Raw genomic sequence first — 13,347 nt, forward strand, 5'->3', positions numbered from 1 at the left:
CAGAGGCCCTTGATTAAGGTACAATAACCCCCTGAAATCTGTGTTTTCCTATGTGATCAAGTTTTATTTGAAATTTAAGATCAACTTTTTCATTTAAGTTGACTTAGATTAGATTCTAATAGGGCGCCCCTTAAGGCCTACGCCATAGCGACCCCTTTGGATTTATTGTGGTTTTCCCCGCTCTTAAGCTTGCCCTCCAGACCCGTCCGTTTAATCAGACTCTTAATTCTGAAGAGCGACTCTTGGGTAAAGCTCACAGGCTTGGTTTTTCCTCCCTGAGAAGTAACATCCTTAGCCATACAAGCCCCTCACACTGACACAACACGTGCAGTGCTGTTTACTCTTCTTCCTGAAAGAACCTGCAAAGGCTATCATCTGCCAGGCCCATGCGATGTATGTGTTTTCTGAGCCTGCAGTGGCCAGTTAATAGGCCTACAATCATCCTTATAGCCCTTGACAGATTAATTCTCTGGCCACCACTCCTGAGACCTAGTCTGCCCACATAGTTTAATGGCTGCAGTCTTAAGACACTTGGAGATCCCAAAATATGGCTCCGGGCTAATAAAATGAAGCGTCCCGCAAAGCCTTCCCTGGCTTAATTAATTAATAAATAAATTAAATTAAATAAATTAAGTTGACTTATTTGGAGTTTAATAATTTTTTTTTAATCAATGCCATTTATTGCTAATATATTTTCTTTATTGTACAGTTTGAAAGCGAAAGTCTTACACTTTCTCAAAGGACTTCCTCTTTTTTAAAGAAATTAAAAAGAACACTTATTCTGGAGTGCTCTTAACGCTGAAAGTTGAAGTTTATCGAAAGAAGTTTGGTGTAAAACTTTGTAGGAACTATACTGTGATTTTGCCCGGTTTCTTAGCATTAATTTAATCAAATAAAAAGTGGAAAACGTTCTTACTTTTATGGTTATGTATTTGCGTATCCCTTGGGATGAAGGTAATGTATCTATTACCTTCTTAGTCCCTATCCTGCCTAGCCCAGCCTTGCTGTCTTTAAACATTTAAAATTGTCAGTAAGGATGAGGGTAGATTTTTTTTTGTAACCCCTCAAGGTTTTTATACTTTCCAAGTACGAATATTTCACCGTCTTTTAATCCTTTTCCTTCCTCCACTACTTCCCTCATCTTTCTGAAAGACCTAAAAGTCTTTTCTCTTTTGTCTTTTCCGGACCTTAGGGTTTTCCTTCCTCACTTTCCCTAGTTTGGGCCATAGCTACAGTTTCAGTGCTAGCAACTAAGGGGTGGTGTTTCAACAGAAATGGGCTGTAACTTCTGTATCTTATTATATAAGTTTGTAGAATGCCTTGGTGTAGAACTGTCGGAGCGGATATAAGGCAAACTGTGTTCATGTTGAAGAGTGGGCCGGTGGATATTGCAATAATGTCCACCTTGCCCTCTATGATTCCGCCTCTGGGCTCTTACCTCTTCTGCTCAAGAATTACCATATAAACGTTTAAACTCCTGAAGTACAAGAATTGGTGAGAGTCGTACACAACTTTTCTTTGTTCACACCTTCAATAGCCAGGTTGTAGCCATTGGATAAAACTCTCCTCCAATTTTAAATGCTTAACTAAAAAAATAAAATAAAATAAGTAAAGCAGAAAGAAATTATACACAACTCTAAGTTAATCCTAATGTAAAAAGGGTTAAAAGTTATACTACAACTGAACATAAATTAACAAGAAAAAATGCAAAAGCAGTACTTTTACACACATGTGGATAAAAGCCATTACATTTATCACAAGTGACATAAATTGAATTTTAACTTAGCGTAATGTAGCTAACTGTAATACAGAAAAGGTAGGTTACAAAACAAGCTTTAGGTTTTCTAAGAGTGCATGAATAAAAATCGGAAGGTGAACTTGGGCTATAATTGTTTTTCTTTGGAATTTATCATAAATTAAATCTCTTCAGTATCTAGTAGTAATTGGCATCAATTCACTGCTGGCCTTCCTGCAAATTTAATCGGAATCTAATTTGGAATCGAAGCTTCCATAAGAAATTCAAATGAGCACTAAGCCATCCGTGGGCCCATTTGTGCCGACAATCCTGTAACATCAAGAACTCTAGGACGGAGGCGAGTGAGGACACTTGGATGGCACCAAAGATTATAGGAATCTTAAAGAGGCAATACCGTTTAGGGGAGTAAAAGAGATTGATTGATCTTGGACTTGTTAGGCCATTTTAAAAATAATTTGGAGTAACTAATCTCAGTCACACTTCCAGAAGACATTTCCTTTCTTGTAATCTGGCGGCCTCACGGTCATTTTTCTAAGAAATACCGCAAAATGGTGCGGAGTATCCCCTGGTTGGCAAGCCTTCTTACCTGCCTTTTAGCTACGGCACCCAACTTAGGCTTACACAATTGTGGTGTGCGCCAGGGCCTTCTGCGGCATCCATTGCTCCCATTGCTTAGAGCGTCTGACCGTCAGTGAAGTTGGCAATTCTGCTGCCTACAGTACCCTTATCATTTAGAAATTGGCCACAATTTAAAACGGCCAAATAAAAATAAAGTAATCGCCTATTTTTTCAGGCGAGCTTTTCGTCCAATTACCAATTAGGTGTCGTGGACGGAGGCAACTAGCAAACATACTTTACTATAAATTCCTTATATTAACCATTAAATAAAATCCAAGGCCTAAGACCGGGAATCGAACCCAGTACCACAATACATTTTAACTTTGCAGGTCTCGCCTCTAACCGCTCTGCTACCGTGACGCTTTTGATAAAAAAGGTGGAATGCTTCACGATTTTGAGTATCATCTTTGCGCAGAAGCGATGCTAATCTTCTCTGTATCGTTCCACCCTTAATGGATGGAATCTGAGAATGAAATTAATTTGTACTTCTGTTGTAAAACGGATTGCTCCCCCTAAAAGAAATGGCAATACCCTTCCACATTGCCTGCGATCCTGGGGTAGCTACGGTGTCCGGATGGCACTTTCTGTCGTTACAGACAACGAAGTACCCAAGATCTCTACTTCCTTGTAGTATTTTCTGAGCTAATCATATTACTACAATGCGCTATTTATTTGATCTCCATTCTGCATTAAAAATTCAACAATTTCTACAGTTAAAAACTAAAGTTTAATGTTAAATAAAAGAGTTCTAGCTGTAAGTATACAAATTCAACACAGAGCCATTCTAGTTAAATTTAATTAAGCATTCATTAAAGTATAAAACGTTAAGCCAGCTTTTTAAAAATCCATGTATTTAACGAACTAAAATTTCTCCTTATGAAGATGGTAATAATTAAATACTAAAAAAAACTGGTAAAACTCTTGCTACCTAATGAACAAAATGTGAGAGAATTCTGGAATTAATTTTAATTATTTAACTTGTTACAGACGTAATACAATAATTATTTTGATTTTATTATATTAAAGTTTTCTATTTTATTTGTTGCTTAACAAGAGTTTATTATAATTATTAGTTTATAATAAAATTAACCCTTTGAATGACGTCTACAACTCAAACCGGCGTTAATTATTATAGAGGATTTTCCTTCTACTTCCGCTGTAGATGAGCACTTATTATGTCTCGAACAACGAAATGAGTTCTGCTGTTGCAACAAATCTAAGAGAAAAGAAGCTCAAACTTCGACGCTACATCACATCAGCTAGGGAGGCTGCAGACTCATGCGCAATTTTGAACAACTTCATTGCACTTAACTTCACGCAAAGAAGTTCAAAGAATATATTTTTGCCTTGCCATAGAGGTAAACGTATAAGAATGTTAACCATTTTTTGTATTTTGAAAAGCCGCTATATCTGTGGTCTCGTATGATCAACAGATTCAATTTTAGGACGATGATTTGGAAAACATTGGCGTGCGTCATCAAGAAACCTATTCGGATTTAACAATATCTCTTTGAATTGATGGTTTCATCAGTTTAAGGACATGTATAGTGGTTGACAGCAGTCGCAGGTCATCCTTCTGTAGCTTTTTTTGTTTTGTTTTTAATTGGCTTTTGGGAAGTGTTTGGGTGATTCGGCCTGTTCAAGGCTACTGTCCAGAATGTTTCCTATAAATAAAAATGGGATGGTTTTTTGTTGCACAAATGCAGGAAAGAAAGGAAACCTGCATTTGTGACAATTTTCTTGGGTAGTTTAAATCTTTTCAGTGTTTTGAGTTTTCAAATGCGCTGTAAACCATTCTCAACAACAGTGCGCCAGTTGTATGCTATACGATCGCCCCTCGGTGGGATCCTTGAATAGCATCTTCCGGTAGCATAGGTTCCGTAAGCTAGTTTTTAAAGGAAACGACTATTCTACAACCCACATGGTGATGTGAGTACTTTCAATAAACATATTGGTGTCCCAAACAGAATTAATTTGTCAAGTCGCCCAAAGCAGCTCTTAGGCTTGGATGGCCTATTTTTTCAGGCGGGCTTTACGTCCAACTACCAATTAGGTGTCGTGGACGGAGGCGACTAGCAAACATACTTTACTGTAAATTACTTTTATTAACCATTAAATAAAATCCAAGGCTTAGAGTCAGGGAATCGAATTCAGTACATATTAACAATACATATTAACTTTACAGTTCTCGCCTCTAACCGCTCGGCTTAGTGGCGCCTCTATCTTGGATGAAACTTATAATAATCGGTAGTTGCAGTGATTTTGGAAAAAAAAAAGATTGGAAAGCAGTAAAGATTAACTAATAATAAAGTATAGAAATAAGGTATTACCTCTATTGGCAGCATTTCTGGTTCTTTATTTCGGTCAGCGAAATCTTGCAAGGGTTGAAATTATTGCTTTTTCATCCGGGCAAGTAAATCCTCGTCCATTGATCCGCTTTGCTCGACCTGCTTGGAGAGTTAGGTACATCTGGATTACAGATTCATCCTAGAAAATTTATATTTAGGTATCATTTAAATCTGTATATGGTATTTATCATTCCTTATTTATTTATTTTGCTCTATTTATAATCTATTATCATGTATTTTACAATTAATTTTGTATTATTTATTTTGTACATATACTTTTTTATTTAATTTGCTACTACCTAAAGTTGTTTTCTTCTTTTTCTTTTGTATCGGCTCATTATTATTATTACCTTTATTATTTTATATTCTTATTTTTTAGGTCTAGTTTTTTTTTAAATATTTTTTATTAATAAGATAGTTCTCTTTTTAACTATATTAAACTCTGGCAGACGGCAGCATGTAGCTGTTATGTACATACTTTTTTTAAAAATAAAGTATTATTATTACTAATATTATTATTATTAATACTAAGGTATTATTGCAATATTCGGCCGAGAATTTAGAATCATCATGCGGATACGACGAGTTGATCGGACAATATACTTCCAACATCGCAATCGTCTGCATTTGTGAAGATTATAACTGGGTTATAACTAAGTGTAGACACAATTATCCTTTTCTGTCTGTGGTTAAATTATTGATTAAAGAATAATTCAAAATAAAACAAGCAAAAGTAGTGAAAAGGGAAGAGGAAAGTGGACTCTAGCGAGGAGGAGAAAAACTAAAGGAAGTACGTGGTTCTAATAAATTCCATTTTATCGTCGATTTGATGGAGAGCGAACGGCCGTAAAATTGGCATCGCTTGACGATAGGGAAAGTTGCAGCGGTTGGATGAAGTAGTGGGGATACGCCCCTTTAATGGGTCCCTACATAATTTTCAAAGCGTTGCTTTTTTTTCCACTCTTTTCCTTCTACAGCTTTCTATCCAAAACTTGCCCCTTCCTCTTCTTTGGCAGTTTATTCTGCATCGGTAGAACATTCAAGCGTTACCAGCTGATCTACTGATGCTGGATATATTATTTATCCTTTATTTTTAACAGAAAAAACCCAACATGTACGTTCTCCACCATATTTTGGTTTTGTTTCAGTTTCTAGTAATCATTAGTGCTCTTGTTCAACAAAGTTTAGTCCATTTTTAATTTCTCTCTCTACCGGAAAGGAAAGAGATCATGTCAGAATTTGGATAATGAGTTTTACAGTGAAAAAGTGAGTGAAGCAAGTGAGCAGCATTTACACCGAGCTCTTTGAGTTCATAACAAACAACAAGATAACTCTGTAAATATTCAATATACTAAAGAAGCTTCGAAAGAAGAATTTAAATGGCTGATTTGCTAGCTCAAGAGGCTAATAACAAAGACAAAAAAATAAAAAACTTCAACGTATAAGCTTCATGGGAAATTTAAGGTAGCTAAAACATGAAAAACTGTCCTGACTAGAACTGATATTTAAATTTGGTATAAATTTTAGTATTTTCATTATCAGGAGAAATCACTTTTTGAAAATTTGATGAAGACGCCATAAAGTATCTCAGTAGTTGAAAATTGAATACTTTCTGATTCTGTGAGCACCTGTTAGATTTATTTAATGGACTTGAAATTTTTGCTGAAGTATCAGTTTTCTTTACCATTATCATCTTAAGAAAGTACTATACGGCAAATACAGCGTATTAAGGTGCACTGTTCCTTCATATATATAGAAAAGTGGGATAACGTAATAACAGCAAACTATGCGATAGTGAACCTTTTCTCTAATAATAATCTAGTAAAAACTGCCTACAAAGAGAATTTCTTTGGAGATGATCGTTGTATGTGCAGGCTGTGTTGATAGTATGCCATGTTTATGTTGTTAAAGAAGGAGGTTCTCTAGAAGATAGAATATTTACTTGATTTAATAAACATACATGTTCAAACATGTTGCACACAAGTACTTTGTATAATGTTTGTTGTTGTGTATTACGATGGCGTACTAGCGTCAGATTGAAAATGGGAAATGAGTTAAGCTTTTCCAGTGGTAGAATTACCATTCGCTGTTTTGATGGCTTACCATCGCGTAGATAAGAGGACCGTGACTTTAACCACACATCCTTGCTGGTTAAAGGGTGAACATCATGGCGCTCATGTTAGCAGAACGTGATTCCTTCCATCTTGATGTGGGTACACAAGAAGGAAAAGCTGGGTGGATGTTTAAACAAAGATCGAGCGAGAAATTTTAGTCTTGAGTGGGGGTCTTTCTCTTTTTTTGCTTCAATTTCTCAAGTTCAATTTTAATTTATATTTATGTCATATTTACTTCTGTAAACTTGTTGCTTGTGAAGAAACAAATTTCTTAAAGATAACTTACAGCCAGAGAGTGGGTAGCGTTCACCAAAAAATCTGGCGTTGTTTAATATTTTCGACTGAGAAAAATTGCTTATCACAAAATATTCTTAATTTGCAGGAGTAATTAGCAGAACTGGCAATTTAAAGCCGATTCTAAGACTTGTAACAGTTAGTTGTATGTAGGAATTCAACCATTTTTTGTTATTTTAAAAATACTGTTATTGCTACAACTCAAAGAAGATTATGTTTTCAAGGTTTTTGAATAATTTTCCCCCTTTTTGTCCTAAATCATTTTTTTGAAACCACTAAGAATCGAAAAAATTGTTTAGATAGTACCATATGAACGAAATTCAATAATTCTTTCTCATTCAAATTAAGTTTTAAGGGCTAATTCTAACTCCCTGGGTACACCAACTAACCCATGCAAGCTCTGGGTTCTTTTTACAGGATAGGACGTCAGTGTAATTCAGGCAAATGTGTTAGGTTCAGTATAGACGTGTTCTAAAAAATCCCCTTGATCTATTAAGAGGTTAAGGATGGCCATTCTAGACATCATTTAAGCTATCCTGCAGGATCATAGTACTTACCAAGAAATTAAGAATGCACACCCTTACCTGAAGTGTTTGATCGTCCTCTCTTAGCAAATGCACTTCCAGTTGCAGCCCCTCTTCTTTATCCTTTACCACGCTTTGCCATTGTCACTTTGTTCGAAACACGCTCATATTGCCTCTAAAAATATCCGTAAATATTCCTCAGTGTACCCATTGCAGTATTGCTACCTTTCCTTCAATAGTTAGTTTAGGAACATCCTCTTGCATCTTTTTTTCTATAGTTCTGATCATTAAGTGTTCGAAATACTGCTTGAGAGTTGGCAAGGACACCGACCATTTTTCTGTTCTGCTCAAGAGCTGCACGAATTCCACAGAATTTTCCTCCATAATTGAAAGGGACATACTGGAGCAATAATGGAAGAATATAGTCCAACAGCTGGGTAATATCAATTACCAGCATCCGTATCGTTTTTATCCGCTAGTTAAAGTAGAAATAGTAGCAATTGGTAAGTTGCAATATTAGTAAAAAGTGGCCATATCAAAGATGCGTCCAAGATAAAAGAAGCAAAACAGTCCTTTGAGGTTAAAAGTAGCCCCTTGAAGGCTGATAGAATTCCATCTTCTTAATTATTAAAAAAAAATTGCAGCTTGTTTCTGTAGTAAGCGTAGTGCCTTGAAAACATTTAAGTTGCGGCTGGTATTCTTTACCTGGAAGAAATCTTGTGCCAGCCAAATAATAAAAATTTTGGGGCCGTACTAAACTATATTATCCACAGAAGAGTTCATAAAACTATACTTGGCGATAGAAGACTGTGCGCCTATTAGAGAAATTGTAAAAAAAAGAAAAAGCAAAAACTATAAGATTACAGGAGACTTAGTTGTAGTTGTAGCGCAGTTGACGTAGGGTAAACTGGGAAAATAACGCAAAACTATCAACAACGAAGTTGAGTATGTGTTGGCAAGGGATAAGAAGGTGGTAGGTCAGCGGCGCGGTACAGAAGTGCGAGTCTGAGGAGAGAAGGATTTCCACAGCATCCCCAAAAAAGCAACAGAAGTTGTAGCATGTGGGCGAACTGGCCTTATCTTCCACGAAATTAGCTATCTCATCCCCATTACCACCTTATACACTAACACAGTAAATACGCGCCAACAAGTTTTCCCTATATATGTAGAAGGTTTGCTAAAGCAAGCGCACAGCGTATCTGCAAATTCTCGTACTCCTAACTTCCTGAAACTATGGTACGCACATACCCTTCCTCTTCGTGCTGAACTCTCAAGAAAAAAAAAAAAGTGGCCATAGAAGCGAGGAAATGTTTATTGTCAGAGATGATTTAGTATTGCCCGACCAGTTTATGAGTACGGCTGTCTACAAGTTACTATCTCCTCTTGAAGCAGTGGCGGAACGGCGAAAAAGGCGAAGAAGAACTCTTGATATTTTTGCTTCTTCCCATCTAAGAAAATATCACTTGGCAGTGTTCACTTATATAACTGAGAATATTGTTTTTAATGCGGCACATAAATCTGATTTGTTGAGAATATCTAGACTTTAAGAAGTTTGGAACAAAACGGCTTGACACTAGCGTGTAAAGGCTAGGGGAAGGAAGTGGCGATAGCTTCTTTAAGATTATTTTATCGTGGGGAAAAAAAATTATGTATCAACAACGTTGCCTCATACTAAACTCGTTATGATTTATAAGATTTGGCGAAATATTTCTTCAAGTGATCTGTCAGAATAATGACTGTTCCTGACAAGAGTTGTTTATGTGGAATAATTTATTAAAGTAAAAACTTCTGATGCTCATATAGATCATATTAGCAGGTTTATTCTATTTAATTAAATCGTTTTATTTAAGCAATCAGCAATGCTGATCAATCTTTTCTGTGCCGAAGAGAAAGCTAACCCAATGATATTGGCATTCTAAATGAAATTGTGAGGGCAGAAACTGTAACAAATTAAAATGCACCTTATTTTCGTGATCATCATTATCTTAGAAAAGAGGAAGTACAAAAAAAGGGATTTCGAAACATTTATTTCCTGATAAAAGTCAGTTTCGAATATATGTCACGATGGCATTATTTTTACTTATCTCAGTGACAGAAACTTGAAATCATCCTCGAATAAATAATACTGCATTTCATTTAACTACATATTCCTGAGTGAATCATTTAAAAAATATTCTTAAGTTTCATTAAATGGCTTTAGGACAATGTAATTTAAATCTTGTAATACATGAATTTTAAGCCTCACACACGTTCACAACTTGTGCCTAATTTGGCTACTTGAAAAAACAGGCATTACAAGGTTTTAGCCTGTAAGATTACTATTAATTCAACTCAACTCGGCCATTTTTCCCAAAAATGCGTGTAATAAAGATAAAGATATACTATTTAGCCTGGGCCTTGCAGATTTTAATGCAGTTGAAATCGGAATTGAGTTTTTATGTGCAATGTACGTAGTTTCCTAGTTTCTAGTGAAGGAAATGCAATAAAACAATCTGATATGTTACATTAGTCTAAACACAATGCAGTAAAACGTATAGTGAAAAGGTAGAGTAAAATCCAGTATACGTTACCGTTAGCTGTAGATCAGATAGTCATTGCTGAACGTTCTTTTACCTTATTGTATAAAGACTGCGGAATATTTTAATAGTAAGGAAATTTGTCGAAGATTGCAGAATTCCAAAATCCTGAACAAAGACAAGCAAGGTGGAATATTATTGGATATGCTAAGCCTTTCTTCAAGATCTCGGTTTTTAGGAGGGCAGACATTTCTGAGTGCTTACAGTCATGTAGTACCCCCAAGTAGAATCTGTACCTTTATATAAATAGAAACTCTTGCATTGATACAGTGGCTACAAAGATCGGGAACTCTGAAAAAATAATTTTCAGAGAATTCTCATGTTTTCAACAAATCTTCAGCGCTTCATATAACGAGTCCTTACTCAGAAAACATTATATTGCTAATTATTACAGAGGATACCAATTAAAAACTGGCTGAACTTCTTACTATGGATAATTTGGCGAAAGTTAATGATCTGTATTGGAGCTTTTAAGTTGCGTTCATTCATTATTAATGTACAGCTGATATTATTACTTAATGAACAGATTGCTTTTAACTGTATTTAATGAATAAATGTGTTGAATTTCATTTGTAATACAGCAATATCTCTTAGCCCTCTTGGCAAATAGTATTTATTTAGTCATTTAATATTTGTAAAGTCTACCAAATATTTCAGTTATATTTATGTTTTCTTCAATTTATTTTATTACTAGATTTGGTATCCAGAAGCTTGACTTTTTATTTTCTGTTTTTTATCATTTTTAAATGGTACTGATAGTTATTCCTGTATGTTTTTTTCTTGAATCATAAAGATAAATTTAATTTACAACCATTTTTGTTTATAAAATAATTTCAAACGCAAACTCCTAGCTAAAGGGTATCGTATCCTTATAAGCAATAAATATATTATTATTATTATATAACGAGTCAACAGTTTTAGGTGACCTACACAAAAATCTGTAGCCTAATGCTGCGGACATCCCGAGACCCACAAGAGAATTTATTACGATCTTTCCTGAAGAAGGACTTTTTTATGGGGGTTGATATCGCTTCCAAGGATGTAAGACCTAACAACAGTGAGACTTCTATCATTCAAGAGCGTGTATATCTTGAGATATGAATGTTCTGCATGTAATCTACTCTCGACATTAATAAAGCTCCTACTTTAAGGGGGGAGCTGCAGAAAAAATTAAAAAGATAAGTCCAGTACATTCTCTTTACTTCGACTTATAATTGGTTAACTGTTTTTTTTTTTACTAGTTTTTCGTTTAACCAATAAAACTGTCACATTTTCTGCACTATGCTTAGCAGCAAAAATTTAAATATTAATATTAAATGTAGCTCTAAATTAGGTATTTAGAAGACAATCTCAGAACTTTTATCTATATAACTCTGATGAAAAAACGCTGGAACAGAAACGCTAGAACTGGAATACTAATATTGAACAAAGTAAATTCTAATTTAGCGATAAATGTTCCTCTTTCGATAATGTCGATTCCAGCTTGTAAATCCCTTTTTTAACGCTTAATTTCAAGTAAATGTTTGTGTAGCTGTTTCAGAGTTTTCTGCACTTGATACAACTAAGTTCTCTATTAATGGTTAAACTTAAAAGCCAATGAAGAAAATAAGCTGGTACTTAACTGTTACTGTTTAAAAAAACCCACATGTTGTTATTGCATATGTAAGTCGAAGTGACGATCAGCAAGGGGGGGGCCAGTTGTTTGAATTTGGCGGTAAAAAAAGGGGGGCAATTGCGGGGAAATGTGGAGGGTGGAACGAGAAAAAGTGCGGGTATGGTGTTTAGTAAGAAGATTAAATTGGGGCGAAACTGGCAAATCAAAATGGTAATGCTACCACAGCTTATCCAACCCCCGCTAAAACATTGCAGCAATTCCCAATAAGTAACACAGACTGACTGCTGGCCATTTATGTTTATTTTAACTTTTTAACCTAAAGTCCCCTTTTCCTGTAGGACAAGTGTTTTGTACATCAGGATTAAAGAGCAAAGCGCTACCGAAATAAAGCGATGGGTGAATTGTTGGAAGGTAAAAAAGGGAAGAACAAATTACCACCCTTGCCAGCTATGACGTATCCAAGTATGGTCGTCTGCGTCACTATTTATGGCCGAAAACTCCCTCAGGGTTAAAACCTTGTTATTTCTGGGTAGCTACTGTTAAGGGATTTCTCTTTACATCGTGTAATAGTGTTACGTATAAAAGTTCCATTCCTCTTTTTCCAGCTTTCTTGTCACGGATTAGGTACCACACAGATGGGACAATTTTTGACGCATACAAACTGCTGTACATCTCCCTTCCCCCCCATCTACTAACATTGGAGTGTACCAAAACGGCCTTGGGCTAGATTTACGATGGTGCAAAAAGGAAAATGGGGGAGAGCTCTTGTACTGAGAGGAGATATTAGCAGGGAAATCTCTTCCCCTCTATACAATATAAATTCCTGCGGACAGAGAACTACTATGCCTTTCTCATTCTCCTGCGGAGTAGAATTGCGCCTTTTAGATTAACGTCGTTAATCCGCGCGACAGCTGAGTACCCTAAGTGTGCTCTATTAAGCCATAAAAACCCGCCCTTTTCCTGGAATCTAGTAATTGGCGGCTTGTATCCTTTTCCACTTGCTTCTCATACCATCTCTTCCGTTAATCCTCTAGTCTACTTTAATCTATCTGCAAGAGTTTGCTTCTTTTCTAAGTTTGCCCTTTTTTTAACTGATTTGCTCTTACCATTTAGATATTAGCAAAATTGGAATATTAACAGTTTAGCCATCAATTGAATTTATTAATTAATATTTTCATTACTTTTCTTTTAATCCTTAACAAAAACTTACAGTTTAAAAAGTTAAGTATAAGGGTTGATTAAACTCCAAAAGGTACACAAATCAGCAAGTACCCAACATTTCATTAATACTTCATTGATATTATTTAAGTAATTTTACCGCATTAATTTTCATTAATATTTTTTAAGAATTTATTAGATGTCACATACCCTTATGCTGGCCATTTTCATCTACAAAATATTTGTTCAAGTAGCACACCATTTAACTTAGATTGACTGTAATATCTATTTATCTATAATAATCAAACTATTAATCACAGGTGAAAAAGAAAACGTTATAAAAA

The 13,347-nt window shown here is 35.4% G+C and overlaps 1 protein-coding gene and 1 non-coding gene across 3 annotated transcripts in view; one reads left to right on the forward strand and one right to left on the reverse strand.

Annotated features, from left to right (window-relative positions):
- nrm (neuromusculin) overlaps positions 1 to 13,347 on the forward strand; it is a 380,564-nt gene that overhangs the window by 142,564 nt on the left and 224,653 nt on the right. The window lies entirely within an intron of this gene.
- LOC141456611 (U6 spliceosomal RNA) lies at positions 2,745 to 2,851 on the reverse strand. Its single transcript, XR_012459893.1, has one exon. It is a non-coding gene; the product is annotated as a U6 spliceosomal RNA (small nuclear RNA).

This window comes from Rhodnius prolixus, unplaced genomic scaffold, assembly GCF_049639745.1.
Source record: "Rhodnius prolixus isolate KJV_2025 unplaced genomic scaffold, Rpr scaffold_4, whole genome shotgun sequence".
Lineage (NCBI taxonomy): Eukaryota > Metazoa > Arthropoda > Insecta > Hemiptera > Reduviidae > Rhodnius > Rhodnius prolixus.